Source organism: Taudactylus pleione, unplaced genomic scaffold, assembly GCF_031769625.1.
Source record: "Taudactylus pleione unplaced genomic scaffold, aTauple2 ptg000386l, whole genome shotgun sequence".
Classification (NCBI taxonomy): Eukaryota; Metazoa; Chordata; class Amphibia; order Anura; family Myobatrachidae; genus Taudactylus; species Taudactylus pleione.
Window position 1 is genome coordinate 5965414 of NW_028284787.1, and position 24636 is coordinate 5990049.

At 40.4% G+C, this 24636-nt stretch overlaps 1 pseudogene; it reads right to left on the reverse strand.

Annotated features, from left to right (window-relative positions):
- Positions 1-12252: 12252 nt before the first annotated feature.
- LOC148507702 (uncharacterized) lies at positions 12253-24411 on the reverse strand (annotated as a pseudogene).
- Between the last annotated feature and the right edge of the window lie 225 nt (positions 24412-24636).

Sequence of the window (24636 nt, forward strand, 5' to 3'; positions counted from 1 at the left end):
TTGGTCACCTAGTGGTCAGGTCCTGCATATGAAGTTACACATTTAGTTTAGGTTTTAGATGGTATGCGCTCATAAAATCCGTCACATGAGATGTCCGGCGATAAGAATACAGGCGCAGAAATCCTGACATATGTCATAATCATGGCGCCGGCATCTATAAACTAAGTAGTGGGGGAGGGTTAGGCATTATGGGAAAGGGAAAGGCACTAAGAGGGGAGGGTGAGGGTGTTAGGGTAGGAGGAGTGGGAGAGGGTTAGGATACCTACCAACACCTGTTGGTATCGTAACCCTTTCAGGATGCTGTTGTTAGAATTTTAACCATCGTGATCCCAAGTGACGACATCCCGTACCCAACCCATTTTAGAGATATACATGCTTGAGCACAGGTGGTGAAATCTAAATCATTAATGTACTAATTAAGTAACCTCTTGTCAAGCATGGATATGTTTAAAACCTGGACTGTTGGACGAGGCATGGCCTGGCATCCATTGTAGTGAGACGTGTAGCTGGAGAGCTCCTGATATTTCCTGCTGGGAACAGCATACTGACCCATCCAGTGGCTAATCAAAACTGCCTAAATTGCCCCCACTGTGTCCCTTGCCCTTGAGGTGTCCGGCAGTGGCGATTGTGGAACGGAGGTGTCCTGCTCTGCTCATTTGCAGACTAGGGCCTGCCGCGATTTCCGGATTTCACAGCACCGCACACTATTAATTGAGGTACCCTTGGGACTTACCTATATAATATAGAGATCCCCTCCCTGGACCCCTGGTGTGAGAGAAACTGATCCACGGAGCTCCGGGAGGACACCATCTTGCCAGTGTCTCTCATAAGCAAAATACTGCCAAAGAGTGTGAGCTCCATCTAGTGGTGGTTTTCGTTTATTACATGTCTCTCTCATGAGCTCTGAATACTAATCTGTTCAGTGAGCTCTCTTAAGCCCATTGCTGCTTCTTTACTAAATCTACTATAGAGATGTAGGTTGCTATATTGGACCATTTAATTCTATGTCCTCTTTCACCCTGATATCTCAAAGGCCTAACTTCTACGTGAAATAGTGGAGCATATGTTCAGATTGTAAGCTTGCAAGCAGGGCCCTCTTACCTCTATGTCTGTCTGTTATTACCCTGTTTTGTTCTATCAATGTTTCCAATTGTAAAGCGCAACGGAATATGCTGCGCTATATAAGAAACTGTTAATAAATAAAATAAATAAAATGTGATACTTGATTTTTTTTTTTTGCACACCCAGAAAGATTGAGCTGATTTTACTATGGGCCCGAAGAAGGTTAAGGTATCCAAACCTGTCTCAAAAGTAGCTTTTTTCAAACCCTCTCCTCAACCTACTAAAGCATCGTCGGTGACATTACCCTCCCAGAAAACTGTATTGGCTACTCCATCTACAGCATGTTCCTCTCCAACACATACCGATTCTGCATTGAGTTCCCCTAGGGACTGTGACTCTCTCACAGTTGGCACCATGAAACAACTCCTTTCGCAATTTAAAGTAGAAGTTGCGGCAGAATTCCGTGCCACTCTTCAAGCTTGTCAACAGTCAATTGATGACCTCGGTGGTAGAACTGATCATCTCGAGAATAAAATGGAGGAAGTAACTGGCTCGCACAATGATCTCATAGGTTTACATGAGTCTCTCCAATCTGAAGTTACGGCTCTTCGTGAGAAAGTCGGAGATTTGGAAGACAGATCTAGACTCAATAACATTAAACTCCGAGGAGTACCCGAGACAGTTACCCATAGTAATCTCCAAGAATATACCCTGGACATTTTTCGAAAGCTCCTTCCTGACGCAGGTTCGGACGACTTACTTATAGATCGTATCCATCGACTCCCGAAAGCTAGAAACGCCCCAGACGGTGCATCCAGAGATGTATTGATGCAGATGCATTTTTTTCATGTAAAGGAGGCCTTATTGAAAGCAGCTAGACCATCGGAAGAGTCAACAGAGGCCTTGAATGGACTTCAACTTTTTGGCGATTTATCCCAAGCAACACTGGCTAAGCGACGCTCATTTTATCCGATTACCAGTGCCCTCAGGAAGGCTAATGTGCTATATCGATGGGGATTTCCTACCAAGCTCATAGTGTCACATGATGGCTCCACTGTCACGATTAACAACCTGGAGGAGGGGTGGAAAACCCTCTCTAGGTGGAACATTGCTGGAAATTCTCCTGATCCGTCGTCTGCGCAAAACTTACAGAAAGACTGGTCCATAGCGGGATCCCAAGCATAAGTATTTCTGATAATTTTTTTCTGTATTTATGCTACTCTATATATTTTGAGAAAATTATTTGAGTGTTTCGAGTGTTTCGGTTCGTTCTGAGTAGCAATAATATGTTTATATTGCACTATTCTATTTCCAGCATAAGTTCCATGTAATGTTAGGCCTTCTATATACGTATATGTACGTATTTCTATATATATATATTTAATAACAGGTGATGTTTAACCATGCTCCCTTAGAGTGTTATGACAAATTATGTTCTTGGGTTGGTCACTTAGTAATGTTTTCCGCCTTTTCCCCATAAATATGGGGGAGGGGGTTGAAAATATACGTTATTTTTGTTTTTTTGCTTCATCTGGGTGACCCTAAATGTAGGTGGAGCTACGGTAATGCACCTGGTTTGTTTGTAATGTTTATTAATCACTTATAAGAGGGATTGGGGACAGGCTACTACCCCCCTTTTCAAACTTTTAAGAGTCACAGTTTTTATACGACTCTTGTTGGCTCCAAGTGGGGTCATTTTTGTTTTCTTAAATTTTTTCCTATGTCTGCTGTTTTTTTTTTTTTTGTCTTTGTTTGTTTTCTTCTCTCTCTCTTTATCTTTACGTTACCCCCTTATGTGTTTGTTTTTTTTTTTTTACTCAGCCAGATTTGCAGATACAAGATTATACTATATAATGTTGGTCTATGTAAAGTACTTTATATCTCGTCTTTATAGTTATGGTTAATTTGTTGTCAATCAATGCAAAAGGATTGAACTCTCCCCAAAAGAGACGATTAGCACTGAAATATTTCCATAGGCTTAAAGCGCATATTGTGGCAATCCAGGAGACCCATTTTCAGCAGTCTGCCCCTCCGAGCTTTGGTAACGCTAGATTCCCTCATTGCTACACAGCTAATGGGCCTCATAAGAAGGCAGGAGTACCCCTCCTTATTTCCCAACATTGCTCTTTCTCATTGATTTCACAGCACGCAGACCCACAGGGAAGATATTTAATTTTGGTAGGACTATTAGACGCCGTGGAAGTCACCTTAGTTTCATGCTATGTCCCCAACACTAGGCAACTTACATACCTGGGAGTGCATTTAGCTAGAAATCATGATCTCATTGAATGTAATTTTGGGCCATTATTGAAAGCCTATGAAACGTTAACTAAGGAATGGATGCTACATGAGGTATCCTGGCTGGGACGGATTGCGGCTGCAAAAATGGTGCTCCTCCCGAAACTTATGTACTTATTTCGTACTATCCCTAGACCCCTATCTAAATCTATATGTAATAAATTTTATCAAATAATTACTAAATATATCTGGAAAGGTAATAGACCCAAAATAGCAAGAAGCACTCTCACCCTCTTCAAAGCGGCTGGAGGAGTAGCCTTCCCAGACTTGGAACGCTATCATTCAGCTTGTATTCTTAGTCAGGCCAGAGATTGGCTCATAATTGACTGCCCCAAACTGTGGGTACTTATTGAAAGGGAATTTATGCGTCCCTTCCCTCTTTCTGATTTATTCTGGTTGCCCCCCTCTGAAATTTCCTTCAGACCGGGATTTTGTAAAGCAGTTCGGACTACAATAATGTGCTGGCATGCATATGTTTCCTTAGATGAAGAAATTTCCTTGCCTTCTCCTAATCTGTCTCTCCAATCGATAGCTAATTTGATTCCAGATTTGTATTTAGGTTCATGGGTTGGGGCGGGCCTTTCTTCCCTGAGTGACGTATTTACAGAAAATGGTCTTGCCCCATTTGTGTTTCTTCAAACTCAATTTGGACTAATGAAGCAGGACTTTTATAAATACTTACAGTTGAGACATTGGTTGCAAAGCCACCTCCCTATTCCAATTAAGAAACCTGCCTTCCCAGCGTTGCTGTTGCTTCGTTTCCAATCTCCTAATCATAAAGGAGGTATCTCTTGGTGGTATCAGTGTCAGATAAGAATAAATAAAAAGGGGAAATTACCATGCCAGATCAAATGGGAGAGAGATTTAGCTGTAGATCTTTCTGAAGATGATTGGAATATTATTTTTTGTTCTGGTTTTACAGTATCCAAATGTATTAATGATTCAGAAATGTATTACAAGCTACTTCAGAGAGCATATTTTACACCTGAGAGGCAACATAAAATCTGGCCCTCTGCCTCCCAATATTGTTGGCGAAACTGTGGCTTGGTTGGAGACATTCTCCATGTTTTCTGGTCATGTCCCCTGCTTCGACCCCTATGGAATGCGGTGTTTTCCATGATAAGTAATATAGTTGGAACAACCATTCCTGCGGAGCCCCTATCCGCTTTATTTAATTTTTATCCTGGGACATTATCCTGTGGTGAGAGATACATCATGGGACATGTTTTAATAGCTACGAAGGCTGCAATTGCTCAGGGGTGGAAGTCTGCTAACTTGCCCAACATCACAATGATAGAAAACAAGGTTCATAAGCACTTTGTTTTTGAAACATTGGATAGCAAATACTCCTCCTCTGCTAACTCCATCCATATGAAATGGTTTCAATGGGGAGAATATAGGGAAAAACAAGGTCATTCCACTATTTATAGGGTTCCTGTTGATTTAGGTGTTCTCTGCTCACCTCATTCAGATTTGGGGTAGTTCTACTCATCATTCCTTTAGTATCCTGTTTCTAATTACTTTTATGTGTATTAAAAGTTTTCTTTTTTGTCTATGAATCAAATGTTTGTAAGCTGACCAATGATATTTTGTTTTGTTTTGTGCTATGCGATATGTCTGGCTTCCCCCTTTTCCCCTTTTTTTCATTCTGTATCCTCATTTATTTTTCTATACTAAATTTTCAATAAAAACTATTATGGAAAAAAAAAACCTGGACTGTTAGGGTGACTTAAGGATCAAATTTGTTATTCTCTTGTATAACTAATGTACTGTATTTCCCCTTTTGTCAAAAGTACCTTGTTTTCCATTGGTCAGGTATTGGGAATATTAATGATAGAGCAACCATGTTTGAAATTTATATATTTATATATTTATTATATATAGTATGGTATATTAGATTTAAAACTTCAATCTAATCTTAAATTTGTTTTAGAGACCATAATGTAAAAATATCATAAGGAATGTTAATGTACAGAAATAGTATTATATCTTGAAGCAGTGTGTGAAATAAAACAAGTTCATAATTTCACCTTTGTCAACCATCTTCTTATTTTGAAATAAATCAGGAATGTAGAACTTAATTTTTACTTCTCTTGTTCCCATCCCAGCAGTGGTGCTGGACTCCATACTATAATGGTGCACTCCTTTATGCTTACGATTAATTAATGTACCATAAAACATATTTAGTATTGTAACCAAATGCATTATTTGTTTAAATGCTGAATAAACTTGCATTTATTTTATAAAAAGAGCTGCAGCACCCATTTAGAATCTGTCTAAACAATGCTTTTATCCATTTAAGTTTTTCTATTCAGTATATGATCTACAGAACATGAACAATAGCTGTCTAATTGCTTCTAATGTTAACAGTCCTGTCATAAAATGTATGTTGGCAGGATTTTTTACAATGGTTAGCCTTCCTGCATCACAGCTGTTTTTGATTCCAAACAGTTATGTGTTTAGTTTGTATGTTCTCTCATTGTTTGTCTATGTTTATTCCTGGTGCTCTGTTTTTTTCAAACATTACAAAAACAGGCTGTTTGTGTCTGACAATCAAAAACCTAGTGGAATGGAACTAGGTCTATTTACTAATCTTTGGATGGAGATAAAGTGAACATAGATAAAGTACCAGCCAATCTGCTCCTGTCATGTTACTGGCTGTGTTTGAAAAATTAAATTTACGAGCTAATTGGTTAGTACTTTGGACCTCATTCAGAGTCGGTCGTTGCGGCTGCTCAGTCGTAAGGTAAAAGGGGCCGGATATGCAAATGAAGCACTCGCAAGTTGCGTCAAGATGGGATCGTTAGCTGGACGAGCAAGGGGAGGATGCGGCCGTAAGACTAAAAATACGCCCCTTCTCGTTCCCATTACACGTCATCTCCGGGCATATAAGGATTAATCGAGACCATCGAGAACCATCGGAGCTGGTCGTAGACCTTAAGGTTGACCATACCCTCTCTTAAGCACTACGATCAAGTCAGTGTAAAAACCTCCCATGTCACATGTGCCAAGACAAAACTTAGTTAATTATGCACTCCCATAAAACGCCGTTTGCATAGTCAGGCACTCCTGCGTTCGGATCTCCACTCCCCCGTTCACAAGCACCTTCCCCTGTTACCACCCACAAACGCCTCATCCTGTCACTCAAACTAACGACCTGGCCAAGTTGAAGGAGAGAGCAATTTTTGATCGTAATAGCTAGTTTGCGCACACGCATTGCGAATTTTACGCATGCGCAGTTTAGCGAACATCGGTGGCATACGACCGTGCGGCCGCAACGACCGACTCTGAATGAGGTCCTTTATCTCTGTTCACATTATCTCCATCTATGGCTTAGTAAATAGACCCCTCGTTCCTCAGGACCCCACACAGTTCAAGTTTTCAAGGTTACCTGGCAGCAGTGTCTTAAGTAGAGGTGGTCGTCCAGGGCTAGTGCTCTGGGCACCATGGGACCATTGGCACGTAAGGGCGCCGCCAGTTGTGGTCCAGGTCCGTTTGTTAGTGTAGTGCGGACCGCAGTGAGTGCGGTCCACACTACACATTAACAAACACACAGTCACCGGGTTGTACACAGATGGTACCTGGCAGCAGTGTGTTTGTTTTATTAGCCAATCGGAGTCAGACATACTCGCATTGGCTGCTGTGCCCACTGCCCTCCGGCTCCAGCAGTGGGTGATGGGAGAGACGTCATGATGTCTCTCCCATAGTGCCGAGCGGGCTGTGAGGACGGAAGAGCGGACGGCATTGGGAGCAGGATTTGGAATTTAGGTGTTATTTTTGGGGGTTGTTGTTTGTGCCTTTGTTAGGTGCACTACATAATGATTACCACTACTGGGGGCACTGTAGAATGGGCACTACAGGTGGGCCACTACTGGGGGCACTGCATAATGAGGACCACTATTGGGGGCACTGCATAGGGGGACCACTACTAGGGGCACTGTATAACGGGCACTACTGGCGGCACTGTATAAGGGACTCTACTGGTGGCATTATAAAGGGTGCACTACTGGGGGCATTATATAAGGGGCACTACTACTGGGGACAGTGCATAAGGGGCACTATTACAGTGTGCATTGCTAGAGGGGCACTACTACAGGGGACACTAAGGTGCATAAGTAAAGGAATGTTCCTACCTATAGTGACTGGAAACGCTAGTGTAATGTTGACACGCCCCCATTTTCCATTGGCCACGCCCCTTGTGTAATGAGTCCATGGGAATTTTTTCAACAATGAAGGGGTGCACTTTTCATCTTGTCCTGGGCTCCAAATACCCTAGTTATGCCACTGCCCAGCAGATGCACAGGTGTATTAATTACTCTGACACAATTTGAAAGAACTACAGGCAAAGCTAATTATTTCACTTGATTCTGCAAGGAGACGTGGAAAACATGCACTGTTTGTGGTCCTGAAGACTGATTTTGAGAATCACATTTCTAGTGTGTGTCCAGGTAATAGGGAATATAAATTGTAAACTCCACTTGGGCAGGGACTGATGCGATTATTATCATTAAAGAGCTGCTGAAATATGCAAGCTACATAAATATTGTGTATACTCATTATACTACCAAAAATATCTGCTTTAAGCTAGTTATACTTCGTAGTACAATACCTGTCCATACAGTATAATAAGTGAATAATCTTTTTACCACAAGACTGTGGTCTTCACACTCCATGACCTGCATACTTAGTTGGAGTAATCTGCCATTTTGAAGCATCAACAATCATTGAAGAACACTGTATGCCAGCCACAGTGTCAATCTACATATAGCGCAATGTTTAAAAATTAAATGTTATAAAAAGACAAGAGCAAGGGGCCAATTTTCCATTAAAAACAAACTTACACATTATCAATAGAGAATCTACAATTTGGGGATGGCATAGTAAAACTTGTTTTGAGGCTAGAGGTTACCTTAATGAGACACAATGCGTCCTTAGATGAAAAGACCCAATGTGGTCCAAAACAATGATCTGCTGCTGTGCCAGTTGACTCATAAGGGAGTTTTCCTATACTTTGTCCGAGGAAAAGCCTTGAATGGTCGACCACTCCTAATTGGCTAGCAGTCTAGTGAGTTTTTTAAGTTATGTTTTTAACAAATGACAGCTGTCTATTTTATTTAACTTTATTATAAAATGTTGTTATTGATTTTTTGTGTTATTCTGTGGATAAACAATTTAATTAGAAATTTGCCTAAGTGATTAGGAACCCTAGTTAAGAATGAGACAAGTCTGCTGGGTGACACAGAGCAGTCACTAAAATGTGGCAAATTAAATTAAAGGAAAATGGTTGGTTATAGTTATACCTTTGTTGTCAATTATTTGTTTCTATTTTTTATTTTACTGAGGGAAGTCTTCCATTCTTCAGCCCTATGTCATCTTTTCTTCCACCAAATAAATGATGTTTAATCTGTTGTATTTGAACCTTATGGGGCACATTCAATTGGGATAGAGTTTGGAACCGCAAAGAACCTTGTTGACCTTGCACCAAATTTTGGATTACTGCAGGTATACACACACACTCAGACATACTTATGACACACTCTGCTGCAAAAGACCGTATCCCAACAGAATGAAGACAGCGCTTCAGAAGGTGAGTAATTACTGACTCATTTTTAATTGTGAACTTCCACTTGCTTAATTAGTATGAAACTTGGTTGTGCTCTGGATCTGTGAGAAAAACAACCCTCTGCCGCTGTGAAAATTAAAAACCCAGTACCTAATTGACTATGTCCCTATGGATGGAGTCTATTCATCATCAATTTATACAAAATCAGGTGAAAATTAACACGTCACATATTACAAAAAAGTGTGAGGTCGTTTCATTAAGTTCCAAAATATAATTCTGATTGGAACTTGGTGGTGTTACTGTATGCCATCATGAGATGGCTTTCAGACCCCAACAATCTTCAGGATGCCGTTTAGACAGTCTGTGAAGATTTACAACCCAGCCTCTGTAAGCCAGCCAAGGGATCTATTCAGATTCCTACCTGCTATATCTGCATAACTCCAGGAGCTGCAAGCTTCTGCGTTACCACAGTCCTTTGTCCCAATCCTCCAAGTCACCTCTGTTGCTCCTCTCATCCAGGCATCATGTCACTGAAAAAGAGGGGAGATGGGGATACGGAGCAAGACAACGGCGGACAGACACCAGCGGTGTGGTGATATATAACGCCGGGGGGGGTGACTTTGGGATGTGGTAACAGACAACGGCAGGGATGGCGGGGGACAGATTCTGACAGCGAAAACGCCTGCACTGTTTGAGGAAGTCCTTATGGACACCTCAGCTGCAGGGGAAAAGTAGCACAATTCTAAAAATCTGATTAAAAAAAATAGCAGCTTTTTGGAAGTGAAATTTTTAGCAGTGAGGAATTATGAATGCCTCCAAAAGCTTATTTAGACTAGCAAGGAGTGTAAAACATAATTATCACTATTGATAATTATGTATTGATGAATAGACCCCATAGTTTATTTCCATTAAAAATATCTATAATTGTACCTTATCTGTATTCATTATACAATCAGTCACTATGAAATATTTTAAAAAAAGAAAAATAAGGCAAAACAAATTTGCAATCAACTTAGTTTTTATTGTTTAAACATGTAAAAATCTAAAATATTTTTTTTACAACAAAATGAAGCCTAAAATTAAGATAAATGTAAGGCATTTCAGTGTCCCATACTAAAAAGTGCAGAATAGATAGCCTATATCAGTGATTCCCAACCTCGGTCCTCAAGGCACACTAACAGTCCTGGTTTTGGTGATATCCAGGCTTGAGCACAGATGGTTAATCAAAATAACTGAGGTACTAATTAAGTCACCTGTGCTCCAGTATGGCTAGCCTCAAAACCTGGACTGTTAGTGTGCCTTGAGGACCGTGTTTGGGAACCCCTGGCCTATATGACCAACTTATTTGAAATAATAACAAACATAGCCACTCCTAATGTGTACATCTTTAAACAGTATTTAAAATTTTAATAGGATTGATGGTCCTATAATTGAGCTTCAGACTATGCAGAGAGGTACCTCTCTCTGTAGGGATTAAATACAAATAAATAAGAAGATATTATCTTGAAGTCTTCTCAGTATATGTTAACTAAAAAAATTTACATAACAAAACATATTAGTACTGAAAAACTTTTTCTTGTAGTAGATAGGCACACTACTCTAGATACAGATGTATTATTCTATATACCAGTCATGGTAGGGGAATGTGGGTGTGGCACATCTACCCAGTTTGGAGCTTGTGTGACAGAGCTTTTAAAATATAACCCTTATTTTGCAATATTCTGTGTGTCTGGTAGATATAAAGAAAAAAATATTAAAATACAATAAATGCAACTGTAATTTAAGTTATGTGCTGGCGCACTCCATTGAGCGCAGTTTACCTCTTATTTGCATAAAAACTTTTGTATCATTCTTTTATACAGATCCAATAATTACTCTTTAATCTTTACACAATTGGGACAGAAATATTTTTTTCTCGTAGTGATACATTTGTCATGGGACTGTGGACCTTATTCAGAGGCGGCCGTACGGTCTACGACCGCACGGCCGCCTCGAAGTTTGGCCAGTGCGCATGCGCACGAGGGAGCCGGCTCCCTCGTGCACGTGCGTGAGACCCGCTACGATCGACAGCGCCGGTCGTAGCGGGTCTGTTTCCAAAGGGGGCGAGCTGTCAATGTTGATTGACAGCTCGCCCCGTTTGGAAGGCGGGCCGGGGGGGTGGCAGCCCAAACGGAGGCGTTCCCTACCGTTTGGGGGAGGCCCCACTGACATCACAAGTGATGTCAGTGGAGAGCTTCCGGCTCTGACAGAGCCAGAAGCTCTCCGGGGCTTACGACAAGTGAGACCCTACCCTAGGGTCTCGTCGTAAGCCCCGATGGTCTCTGACCATCGCGACCATCACCCGAACGGTCGTTAGAGCTGTGGGTGTTAACCCACAGCCTAACGACCGAAACAGAGGCGGGCGGTCAGGATGCAAGCGGCCGCCCAGTTTCTGAGCGACCGCTTGCATCCTCCGACCGCCTCTGAATGAGGCCCTGTATCCCAACACAGTCCACATGGAACCACATCTTGCAGGTTGTACATTCTATCATAATTTGATTTTCTTTATGAATTTTGCAGTGACAGAATGTTGTCATTTGTATTGTTTTGGTAAACAATTTTGGTGTCTTATTTAATTTTTCATGAGGAAACACAGAAATGTCTTGACCTTCAATACACTGTATTAAATGATTTCTCATTTCACTTTACTCAAATTTAATACTATTTAAACTGATGCCATTTGGCAGAGACACAGCATTCGCAATGCAGAATAAACCACAGTCACTGGCACCAAGTTGTTTCTGACAACACTTCAGATGGACATCCAGTAATGAATTTTCACAATGGAGCGTACAATTTTGTAATTTGCAATTTAAGTGTCTGTGTAATTTTAAATGGCTTCATTGAGTCATAAATGTCCACTGTTGATTTTGAACAATGTGACACGACCCAATGTGCACCCACATGGTGTATTTGTATGACACTATCAACTTCAGGACTAGAAAAACTATTTTCTGTCACTAGCAGGGTGTCATAGAGACCACCCACAGAAGGAAACATTTGGGAAATAAGATGCTGACAAGCATTGATGACATTGTTATCTAGCCAATCACCATTGGCTATATTTTCCTTGTCATTGTTTGTTAGCCTGAATCCATTAAATTTGACCCATGTGTCATCTTTTGTCTGTATATGGCCAGCACCTGTATCTTTACAATCAGAATTTTCTGTGTAACAATCTAAAGATTGCCACACATCTTGTCTTAGATTTTCTGCCCTTTCCCCAACCCGCTGTGATGCAGGTTGTTTGGGTTTTCCATACACTTGTTTAGGAAGTGGCTCATATTTCTCTATCTGATTTTTTTTTTTTTTGGTGTCTCAATTAATGGTAAGCCACATTCTTTTGGGACTTTTAGCTTGGAATCCTCAATTAAGTCTTGCATTGATTTGATTACTGCTTCAATATGTGCGTTGTCTTTAATTAGATACACCAAATCAGTCAGTTCCTTCACAGTTTGTGTGTAACTGCGAATCAATGTTGTCCTCTTGGTTCTTCTGCGAGGTGTAAATGCAGCAAAGGGTTGCATTTGTGACATGTCCATATTTGGTTTTGTCACAATTTCCACTTTATTTTCCTCATGCTCTGTTTTTATGTGAACAAGATCAGTGTCAAGAATAAACAAAGGGTTATTTCTATACGAGCTGTCAACTCTATTCCACCCCCAGCCATCAACATACTTGAAAATGCAGCACATATGTTTGCAAGGAAGTAAGTACTTGTTCCAGTACAGACATGTGCACATTGGTGGTACACCTGTTAGAGCTACATCATAGCAATGTCCTTTTCTACTTTCACTGTTGACTTTAAAAGTGCCACCTTCTGGATCAACACATGTGATGTCAGATGCATCGAGGTTTCTTGCCATTTTATTCATGACTTTTTTTATAAAGTCCCTTGGACGGTTTCTTAAAAAGTGTGGAACATCTTCCCTGTATTTTCGATAATTTTGAGAACATTTTAAATTGAACTCCACATACCTTGAAAAAGAATCACAATGTCAATTACAAATCAAAATAATCTACATATCAGATATCATTTAAATATAATATTCAAAACAAAGTTTAAGATCCGGGGTTGAGAGAGATTTAAGTCTTGATAATCACCAAACTACAACTTTTGGAACTTCCAGTACCGTGCATTGTCTGGCTCTGTCTTAAGCTTTTTTTAAAAAAAAAGTAATGTGTTTCAAGTAGGTAACACACGTGGGTTGGTTATGGGATGGCTGTGTTGAGGATACAAGCTTTCAGAATCTCGACTAGGTGAGAATGCTGACAACCACAGGTAAGGATCCTAACACTAACCCTACCCCCAGGGGCGTCAAGAGCTGCTAAGGTGGCGTGGCTTTGGCTCCTGTGATTAACCACGCCCCCTTATGCTTAAAAAAAAAATGTAAAAATTTTTGCATGGGGATGTGGGCACTGTGAGCAGGACCGGCAACAGAAATCATGGTGCCTGGTACACACATTTTTTAGGGGCCCCTTATCCCCATTTTTCTTCAGCCAGCCCCCTGTCAGTGCCCCTCCGGTGGCCAGCCCCGTTAGTGCCCCTCCGATGACCAGCCCCCTGTCAGTGTCCCGACGGTGGGCAATTACCTCCAAAAGTGCAGCCTCAACACTTACCATGCCCATGCTGCGGCTCACTGTTTGATAGCACTGCTAGTCCCCCGCTTATTGAAGCCATGTCACATACAGCACCGCAATAAACAAAATAAACTTTATTGCACCGGCCACCGCGGATGCAATAAAGCTACATTAGTACACAGACTACTCAGCCTGTGCATGCCTGCTGTTCCCTGCTGATCATTCAGGTAGTTATCAAGTATTATCAAGGTAAGTATTATCCCTCTGGGGCCCCCTACAACCTCGGGGCCCGGCACAGCTCTGCCCCTAGTGCCCCCATCGCCAGGCCTGGCTGTGAGCCCCTCATCCCGACGCAAAGCAAGGGGGGCGCAATCAGTACCCGAAAGCAGTCTCCCACTGCAGCCCAGCACACAGTAGCATGTGCTGAGATGCTGTCAGATAAGAGGGAGGGGGGGCGTCAGTGCAGTATAGGCTGGGAGTAAAAGTCCGGACACCAAATAGTTAAAAGTTTTCTCACATCTACTCCGCCCCCATCCCTGGGCAGGCCAGTTAAGTTAAGCCCAAGAGAGGAGCAAGAAGAAGGAAGACCGGCACATACACAGATGATGCGGACAGTAGAACCAGAAGCAGAACAAAACCTGCAAACAAGGTGCACCAGGGTGGGCACCTTGTGTCCCATATGGATTTCTAAGAAAAGGATTAAGCAGGTAAGAATGTAAACCTCTGTTAGTTGTTCAATCCATAAGGGACACAGCCTTTAGATAGTGGGACATTCCCCCTAAGGGAGTGTATGTTCCTGTACTGAGAACCGATTACTTGTAAGCTACATCTGCAGAACCAAAGGTGTCCAATTAATAAAATTTGAGAAATGTATGGGCAGGGGACAAAGTGGCCACCTTACAAAGTTGGTTCGCAGAGGCATCACATCAAATTTGAAGAAGTTCCCACATACCTGCTAAAATTATCCATTAACACATCCAGGGCACGAAAGTCTGCTCCAGGATAAGCATGGCGGATGGTCAAATGGAGATCACCGTTTTCTGTCCTCACAAAATCCAAGAGTCCTCCTCCAGCAAAGAATCAAGTGTTTGAAAGGCAGGGACCACAATCTCCTGATTGATGTGAAACTCAGAAACTACCTTAGGAAGTGTGGTGCCACATACGTGACCCTTTAGGGTACAGTCCCGCTATAGCCTTGGGGGCTTGAATTAATTGGCTAGATGCATCCGTGAAGCAACTTTGAGAGCTGGTATTACTTGGCTAGCTAGTGGGTCGTAGGACAGCAGCCTTGAGGGATGGTATATCTTGGCTTGCTGTGGTTACTGGCGCAAAGGATATGGTCCGGGCTTTGGGCCGTGCAGCAGCCTTGAGGGCTGAATAAGCTTGGCAAGATGTGGCAGATGAAGATCTGTACAATAATAAAGTCACTGGTGTTGGTACACGGGATGGCGCACTGACAACGCAGGAGTCAGGCCTGTGCCGCCGGGTTGACATAAGCAGCTGACGCTGTAGTGCGGCCTGTGCCTCCGGGTTGACACAAGCAGTGCACGCTGGGCTGCATACTTTGGACAGAGTACTGTCTGTGCCGTCTGGATGACACGGATGGCAGAGGACAGGTATGCAAACCGTCCTGCCAAGATGACACTAACGGCAGGTAGATGATAAGCGAACCATGCTGCCTGGATGACAGAAATGGCAGAATAACACAATACAATAGACAGGAGAACTTTAGCTCATCTGGGTGGCAGGAAACTAAGCCAGACCCGGAAACACGAATACTCTATCACCGGCATGGAGTGAAGGGATGGCTGTAATTTAACAGATACAGGGTCCAATCAGAGCAAGGCCTGCAAGCCTCCCTAATGACAGACTAGTGTGCACCTGTCCTGTGCACACTGGACAATTAACTAGTGTGCAGCTGATACTGCAAACAGACAGTAATTAATGAACACATCAGATGAGCAGACAGACAGACAGGAAAAAATGCAGTGTACCAATAGCAACTAAGCCTCGGAACTGCAATCAGGATGATCTGCTAATCACAGATCCTAACAGGAAGGCGGTCTAAGCGTGTCCAAAGAATAGCCTGGTCCAAGTGAAAGACCATAAATGGGGATTGGCAAGACAACGTATTCAAGTCTGACACCTGCCATGCCAAGCTTATGGAAAGTAAGAAGACAGTCTTCCAGGCAAGACAAGTAATGACCTCAAAATCCAAGAGATCAAAGTGTAATGATTGAAGAGCCTGAAGCACCACATTCAAGTTCCATGGATTCCGCACAGGAACAAACTGGGGCTGTACGTGGAGGACACATGTAGAAAAGTCTATGCATCAGAGCAATATGTCTATGGAAAAGGACAGAAAGGGCTGAAACCTGCACCTTCAAGAAGAGAAGTGTAGACCCAAATACAGACCAACTTGTAGAAAATTGAGGACTTGTGAGATAAATGATTTTTGGTTTAAATCCCAAGCTGAACACCATGCTAAGGAAGTCCACCAAACCTGCTGATAAATCCTTGCAGAAGGTGGTTTACATCCATTCAGGATGGAACTAATGACCTATCTGGAGAACCCCTTAGCTTTCAGGACAGATCTCTCAAGAGCCACTGTCAAAGCGAGACGGGCCAGATGCGGATGGAAGATCGGGCTCCACGACAGAAGACCCTGCTGCAGAGGAAGACGCAGCGTCAATGGAGAGGCCTAGGAGATCCACTTACCAAGTTCTTTGCAGCCAAACAGTAGCAACAAGGATCACAATGCCGCTTTACAATTTCAACTACAGTAGGATCCTTGGAATCAGCAAGAACAGAGCAAAGATGTACATGAGATAGCATGACTACCAAACAACTAAGGTGTCCACCAGAAGGGTTCCCAGATCCCTGGTGCATGAGCAGTACCTCAGCAGCTTGTGGTTGTGCCAAGACGCCATCAAGTCAATGTACATCAAGCCATAACCAAAATATAGGAGCTGAAAGGTGCACCCAATTGTCTGAGGGAACATCCTGGTGGCTAAGGAACTCTTCTTCAATATTCTGGACTGCGAGGATGAAGACCTTCAATAGAGTCGTAGGATTTATCTCTGCCCTGCTGAGAATGCAATTCACTTCCTTTAAGCCGCGGCCACAGTAAGTGCCGTCCTGATGCTATATGTTGGTGACTGCTATCGTTTTTTTTTTACTGTACCTGGACTGGACGATACTGGAGAAGTGGGAGAGCTAAGCAGAGAGCTCTGAAGACCACTTGAGTTCCACAATGTGGATCGATAGCCAGCTCTCTTGAACCATCAACTAACCCTGCTGTTGACAGGTTACCACTCCCTACCCATGAAAATTGCCTGACCTCCTGAGAGACATTGAGAGTTTGTGTCTTGAGCTGCCAAGGGACTTGTTCCACTGGAACAGAACTTCCATCTGAAGACAGTAGGAGTGAAACTAGGCATACTCCACCATGTTGCTTCATGCTGCGTTTCCCAGGTCTGCTACCAATGACCTGGCCAAAGACACTGAACCCCTAGCCAGCGCTGCAGCCACTGGTTTGCGGAGAGACGCCAGCGCAGGCGTTCTATTGAACTCCTAGCACTGCCTACTCTAAAATGGAAAATAAATTAAATCAAATATATATATATATATATATATTAAGTTGAGGCTGCTTAAAAAAGCCCCATGAAAAATTGTCCGCTTCTACAGGCATCAAACTAATACAGGACTGTCTGGAGCTGTTGCCAGGGTATAAGGGCGAAGGAACCTGTGCTTTGGGCGGAAAATTGTTAACCGTTTGTTGCATGGACTCCTATTAACACCCTAGACCTCACTGTCTAAAGCCTGTTCCCACCAACGATTGAAGTAGTATTTAAGATCAAAATGTACACTTACTAAATCTATTCCATTGTGTTTGAAGAGACGTATAGGGGATAGTTGCGCAAGGAGGGTGATGCAGAGAACTATCACATGCTAAAGTGGATAATGGCAGGAGCTGGTTGGTCAGATAAAGTTATCACTCTACATGTACAGGTCAATTATTGTGTTACATGTTAAGCCCATTTTTAAGACATTAACCATCATCACCCACAATGGCTAGTAAAACAGTCGGGTGGCAGCAATCCAAAATTTATAAACATAATATAAATTTAAATAACCTTACACTCTAAAAATAGTATACATGCATATTAGTGTAAATAAATACATAGTTTAGCACCAGTTTAAAGATTTTGATCCTACAATTATACTCACAATATTTTAGGAATACTATGGCCAAAGTAGCATTATAAATCTCGAGATTTGATAAATAAACTTACTTGCGGTATGTGGAAGGAAAATAATTTCAATGTAGCACTGTAATCATTTCAGACAGTGTACAGTTTTTGTATCCATCCAAGTAATTATATTTTAAAATCTCATTTTGATGTTCAAGTCCATTATTTGTATTTATGCCAATATTCAAAAGCCCAGTCCGGTATACGTGTGCCCATTTCTGTAATAGAAATATTAATATTTTATTTTAAAAAATAGTTTTAAAATGAACAGTTTAATCCAATTAAAATGTCATCTTGGACAATGTTAAATATTAAATAAATATATGAATTAAAAGTAATCCATTCTTTACCAAGGAAACTATATAATTTTTTTTATAAATAATATATAAAAACCACTGTTCTAGATATTGTTTTTATTTATGATGATGTATTAAAAAAAAATATATATAATTTTTTTTATAACATTTAATAGCTGTTTTAAAAAATTTTAACAACTGTTTTCTTATTATGAGTAATAAGTATGTCATTTACATTTTACATTAATCTGTTAATTAACTTGATTTAAGTACACTGTAAATGAAATTTTTTTTGAATTTAATAAAGTTATTAAAATCAGGTAGCCCTAGAAAAGAAATAAGAATTTATATTACTTGATTTAAAAATTTGGATTATAGCTTGAACACTAGTAAAAAGTACACAGTAAGTGCTGGATCACCGAAGTCAATCTCTAATAATTTTATTCACCACTATACTTACTGGTCCTTCTGTACTCTCCAGGTGATCATTCAGTTTGCTGCAGTGGGAGCCGATGCTCTCACTGCGTGTGATGGAGACTGAAAGGATCGCTATAGAGTATTATATAGATTGTTTTGAAGAAAAACATACTAACCTAAAATCATATAGTTTATAAAGAAATAGTCCACTTAATTATCCCAACCAATGTATGTTAAGAAATGTATGTATTAGACTTTCACCTGTACTTCAGGCATCCATTTTTTTGAGAACCATTGCTTGAGAGAATTATTTTATTTCCAAATTTCACTATCGTGTAATGTACTGAGAGCAATGATGTGCTCATCCATGTTTGTGGCACGTGCTATATTGCGAAGCATTTTCAAAACCATGCTGCGTGAATTGCGTGCTCCATTCTCTTTTTTATTAATCCATTCCACTCATGCTTTTTCACGGTGGAAATCGCACAATAAGATTTTGGCATCTAAAAGACAATCAAATTTAATTTAATCAATACAATTTTTGACCAATAGAAACAGCAAATGCTATGCCATGATTACTATATTAAAAAAAAATTTTTAAGGTAAAAAAAAGATTATGTACAACATGGATGTCTCACATTAGATATTTTTGAATTGTTTTATGCATTTTTCTTCAATTTATTTCAATATAAGATTATATCGATTCAACAACTGTATGACTCATTAAAAAAATTTTTTGGGCTAAAGATGATATCTTAAGGCACCCATTCATGGTGGGATAAAGCAGCCAATCCGAAGAATTGGATCGATATTGCTGCTATATCGCAACGTGTATGGGCAGGATGTTGTACCAATCGCGATCCCGTGTGGTCGTACATCGCATCACCAGATCTTCCTGCAGATTAATTTGATCTGGGGATGCAATGTGCATTCCCATACAGTGCTATGCGGGTGAGGGAGGGGGGATATGTTGGATCCTCCGTTGCAGGGTGCATAATGTCTGCCTAAAGTCTCATAGTAGTTATGACATTTGTCGCACTGACAATGCAGATAACTGAGCTTAAATGCAAATAAAATATTGTAACTGCCACTATATATATACATACACAAACATATTTATCTATACATTATAATGAGTTGGGTATGGGATTGTCGGCGCTCTGGATATAGGCTGTCAGAATTCCAAACGCTCACATTTCTGCCAGTGCTATTACACCGTCAGTTGTTGTTCAGTATGCTAACCCTCCCTCTCTCACCCTACCCCTCCCACCCTAGTGCCTAACCCAAACCTCCCTGCACCATAAATCTAACCCTCCCTTCTTAGTCCCTAACCCTTCCCCTAGTGCCTACTCCTAACCCCCGATACTTACCTTCAGTGTGCCAGTGGTCGTTATTCTGTAGCCGGGATCCAGAATACTGTTGTGACTCTGGCACAGGACTTAGGGCCTCATTCAGACCGGCTCGCAAGCACTGAGCGTTCGCAACCGGGTCGATGTTGAGGCCCTGCGCACGTGCAGCGGCCGCACTGTGCGTGCGCAAGCCCCGGAGCGAGAGAGAAGTTCTCTCGCTCCGGGGCTCACTACAAAAGGGGCGGCTGTCGATGGTGATCGACAGCTCGCACCGTTTTGTAGGCGGGGCGGGGGAGTGGCTGGCCAAACGGAGGCATTCCTGAAGGAATGGCTGCCGTTTGGGGGCGGCCCCACTGACATCACTCGTGATGTCAGTGATGAGCTTCCGGCTCTATTAGAGACAAAAGTTCACTGGGGCTTGCGGCAGACGAGACCCTAACACAAAGGTCTCGTCGCAAGCCCCAATGGTCTCGACCATCGCGACCATCAACCTGGTCACTCGCTAAAGCTGTGGATAGTCAACCACAGCTTAGCGAGCGGCCAGGAGGCCGGATTTTAAATGTGAAGCGGCCGCCCTCATTTAGAGCGAGCGTTAGCATTTTGCGAGCGGCTCTGAATGAGGTCCGTAGACCATTGGCATCCTGTCTGACGAGATGCTGACTACATCCCATTATATCTATATTAACTATAGTATATATATATATATATATATACACACATATACATACATAACATACATACAGATGTATCCTCATGCATCAGTGTTTTCCCATCTAGGAACACCAGGTACCATGTAAGTCTGCTTGCGCTAAGCGTTATATTGGCATCTTTATCTCCGAAAAATGCTTCTTTCTCACAATAAGATTCATCTAGGACCTAGTAGGAGTCTAAACTGACCAATTTCACATGTGACACTTGTTAATCTGTGTTGCAAATTATTATGATTCTGTATTAGAAATGTCACGATGCAGCGTTCACGGCTTATTTCAATGACAAGTTCCATTGTACTTTGTAAAACTTATGCAGTTGCACACAGATATACTAGTGTTGCCTATCAAACTAATCAGTGCAGTCTGCTGGTATGTCAAGGATTGCGTCTAAGATGTATTATTGTGCACAAAAAAATAATTGGCACAAGCAGTGTTTCATGGGAGCTTACGGCTCATTCAGACCAGGCATCGCACGATGCATGGCATATTCAGGCTAGATGTACGAGGAGACTTACGTACACAAAATTTTAGGGGAATAATCGCATTCAATTCTCATATCTATCTATCTCATATCTATATTGTAGCAAAATTACAGAAGTCCACCAAGAAAGATTTTGGCTTCCAGTCTGGGTTCCATTTTTTTAAAATATTTAAAGCCTCCAGAATACATGAAGAATTTTCTAGCTGTGTGACAAATGCCCCAACTACTGCATAGCAGACATTAGTTCTCACACAAAGGAAAAAAAGTGGTAGAGCATATCGAGTATTACGGTATGTTGCATCCAACAGTGTTATTTGGTTGCCGTACTTTTCCAACATTTTCTTTTGCCGTTCTGTTTGATAGCATAAGATAAATGTATTCTTATCTGTCATTTCATCTGCTGCAGTATTTGGCCTACAATAACCGTTAAGTTTAGGATCTTCCTGTTGCCATTGCTTCAGAATATTTAACACATTCTCTTGGTCTATTGCAGAATTTCGTCCAACATATTTTGCTTTACGCATAATATTAATGATATATTTTCTGTTTGGGAAAAATCGTCTACTGAATTCTGGTGGTGGTCCAGCACCTGGAAATAATTCTTTTGAGACAAATGAATTCAAGTGTCGCATCATTTCACCTATTTTGTGTACACCATCTTGGTACAAACTAATAATTTTCTTCTGTACTCGTAAATCAATTTTTTCTTGTAAATCTGCCATCTGTTAATTAAGAGTGAATATTTAATTATAAATGTTCAATAAAAAAAATAAAAAAAATGTAAATTAATTTTTAATGCTTTTAAAAAAAAATAATTCTTACCTCTCCAGTAACTGTATGAAATTTATGTTCTGAAATCAGAGGGAATTTGGAGACATAGGTATGGATGCATTTAAGACTACCATCTTGAAGGGCTTGTTTAATCTTCTTTGCAGTATTCTTTCTTCTTTTTTCTGTATCAATGGTGATCTACATTTCATTGACAAAATAAATTATATAACACAATATATATTTATTAAGACATATGATTCATAATTTTATAAAAAAAAATTGATTGTAAAAAAGTATTTCTAAAAAACATTTAACAAAAATGTACAATCAATTTTACCTTAAAATCTGGAAAACGAATAATATGTGCGATGTGTATTTCTGCTGGGCAGTCCAATTTTTTGCAGTGTTGTAGAACATCTCTTTGTTTAAGGAACGTATGATCTTCTTTCTTTGAAACAATATTAATAAAAATATTACTCAGAACAAATAACAATTTATAATGCACCAGAAGTTGTGCAAGGCTTTTGGGTGGAAAGGCTAAAGTTGTGATATAAATGGCATTGTGCCTGATGTAAACATTAATTGTATATATATTTTTTTTATGGAATTAAGATAAATTAACTCTACATGCATCCATCAAGTAACTTTATTAAATATGGTTTTAAGGCCCCCATAAACGGGGTGATTTTGCACATGATATGACCGTCTTTGACTGATCGTAACAACCAATAGTTTACAAAATTGCATTTTATAGACGATTACGATGCCGATGAGCATCCCCACAGTCGTGCATCAGAATGGTAGATCAAATGGTTTTGCTATAAAAATTTTGCCTGATCAGTACAAAAATCCAATACAGTTGAGACAGCAAATCAAACACATGGGCATGATAAAAAAAATTCTATTGTTGGAGGTTTGATAGGAATTTTTTTTTTTTTTTAAATAAACAAAGTTTACTTGACTCATTACATCAGCCATAACACAATTTAATTTAAAATTTTAATAATATGACCATGATATCTATGAAATAAATATATATATGGGTACATAAATAAAGGAAATAAACGTTACATTAACCATACATTGACAACATGGCAGGATGTGAGACAAAGCATTAAGCATGCAACAAATTTAGAGAGATTTGAAGCAGGAATAGTACATGGTATGGGTAATTAGCTTGACACAGACATCACAGAGTATAGAGGGCTCTGTTCACAAGGGTATACGCTAAGTTGGAGTGGGGGTGGTAGAAACATGTTGATGTCAGTGCTGGAGGACGTAGAGGTGTACATTTAAATCAATAAAGATGTTAAGGGGAAAAGGAATAGTAAGAACTTCTAAGAAGTCAATTGTTGTGCTTCAATAAACGCATACAAAAGTGACATTTTAGTGGGAGTATTATCAGGTGTGGGAAGGAAGTTACACAGCTGTAAGCAGCAAAGGAGAAGTATAGGAGGAAAGATTGACAGGTCATGGACAGAGTGTAGGAGAGACATAAGTAACCTGCATATTGGAGAGGGCAAAAGTGCTTTTATCTGATGAAGAGTTTCAATACTTTAGGTATAGGGGGTGGTGTTTTGATTGAGTGGTTTAAAGCTGAAGAGCTTGAACTTGAATCTGGAGATGGTATGTTAGTCAAGGACTTTTAAAGTAGAGCCATGGAAGTTGAGTGGTGAGAGATGATCAGTATGGCCACACAATTTGTAATACATTTTAATAAAACTTTAACTGCAAAATGTTGACTTCATATCCATAGGTGCTTCTGAAAGTCTACTTTTTTCTTGACTTGAGAATGTTCACTGCAAGATATTGTCATTATACATAGTGAGAAAACAATAACACATTCAGCAAGAGAAATACAAATAATCGGGATGATATTTCGTCAGATGCATTTGTGGTTGCTTTTGCATACAAACGTTGCTGCGTACTTACTATATTATCCTAAGGCAAAAATATTGTACTGCCCACGAAGGGCAGTCTAAAGATAGAATGATCCATCAATGGACGGATCAATCCATCTGCCCTTGCACACTCCGTCCATGTGTTTATGGTATGCCTTAGCCAGCGCATGCACAATGTGGCAATTTTTTAAAATCAACCATGGACCTGGATATCCATCAATACACATCAGACTCTATCAGCCACAATGTCATAAACTGTTTTCTATTTTATTAGCTAAGATGTGTACCTATTTCAAATTTCTTGTTGTGCATATTTTAATTTCTTACGGACTCTTAAGTCTTCTCCTAAATGACACAGAAGGCTTTTCCTCCCAACAAATATATAGGGAACACCTGTAAACTTTAATCCTACACCGTGATCGGCATCTGGACTTCTCCATAATATTCGTGATTTTATGTCCGGCTTAATATCTGGATTGTATTTAAAAAAAAAAATTTAACATTTTAAAATTAATGTATATTTTTTTATATTTAGCAGAATTTTAAATATAAACCTTCATTTCCAAAAACTTTACTCTTCTGACGGATTATGAAGTTTGACTGTGAACTTTCCTCATAATCACAAATGGCTCTCTCTAATTTTTCAAGTGAATCAAAGAATTCAACTTCAGAAATTTGTTCCTGTTGCATCGTCTACAAAGTAAATTTAAAAATAGTTTATTAATTATTTTCTTTTTGTTTGTTGGACCAATATATTTATGTGTATGCAAGCTTGTACTATTGCTAGTTGTAAAAGGTATGATAAGAGACATGGGGGCAGATTGAATTAGTCGCAGGATTTACCCCATGACTCATTTTCGTCCTAAATTCCCTTTGGACGTAAAATTAGGATTTGTGAGGCAGATTTTGTCTTTT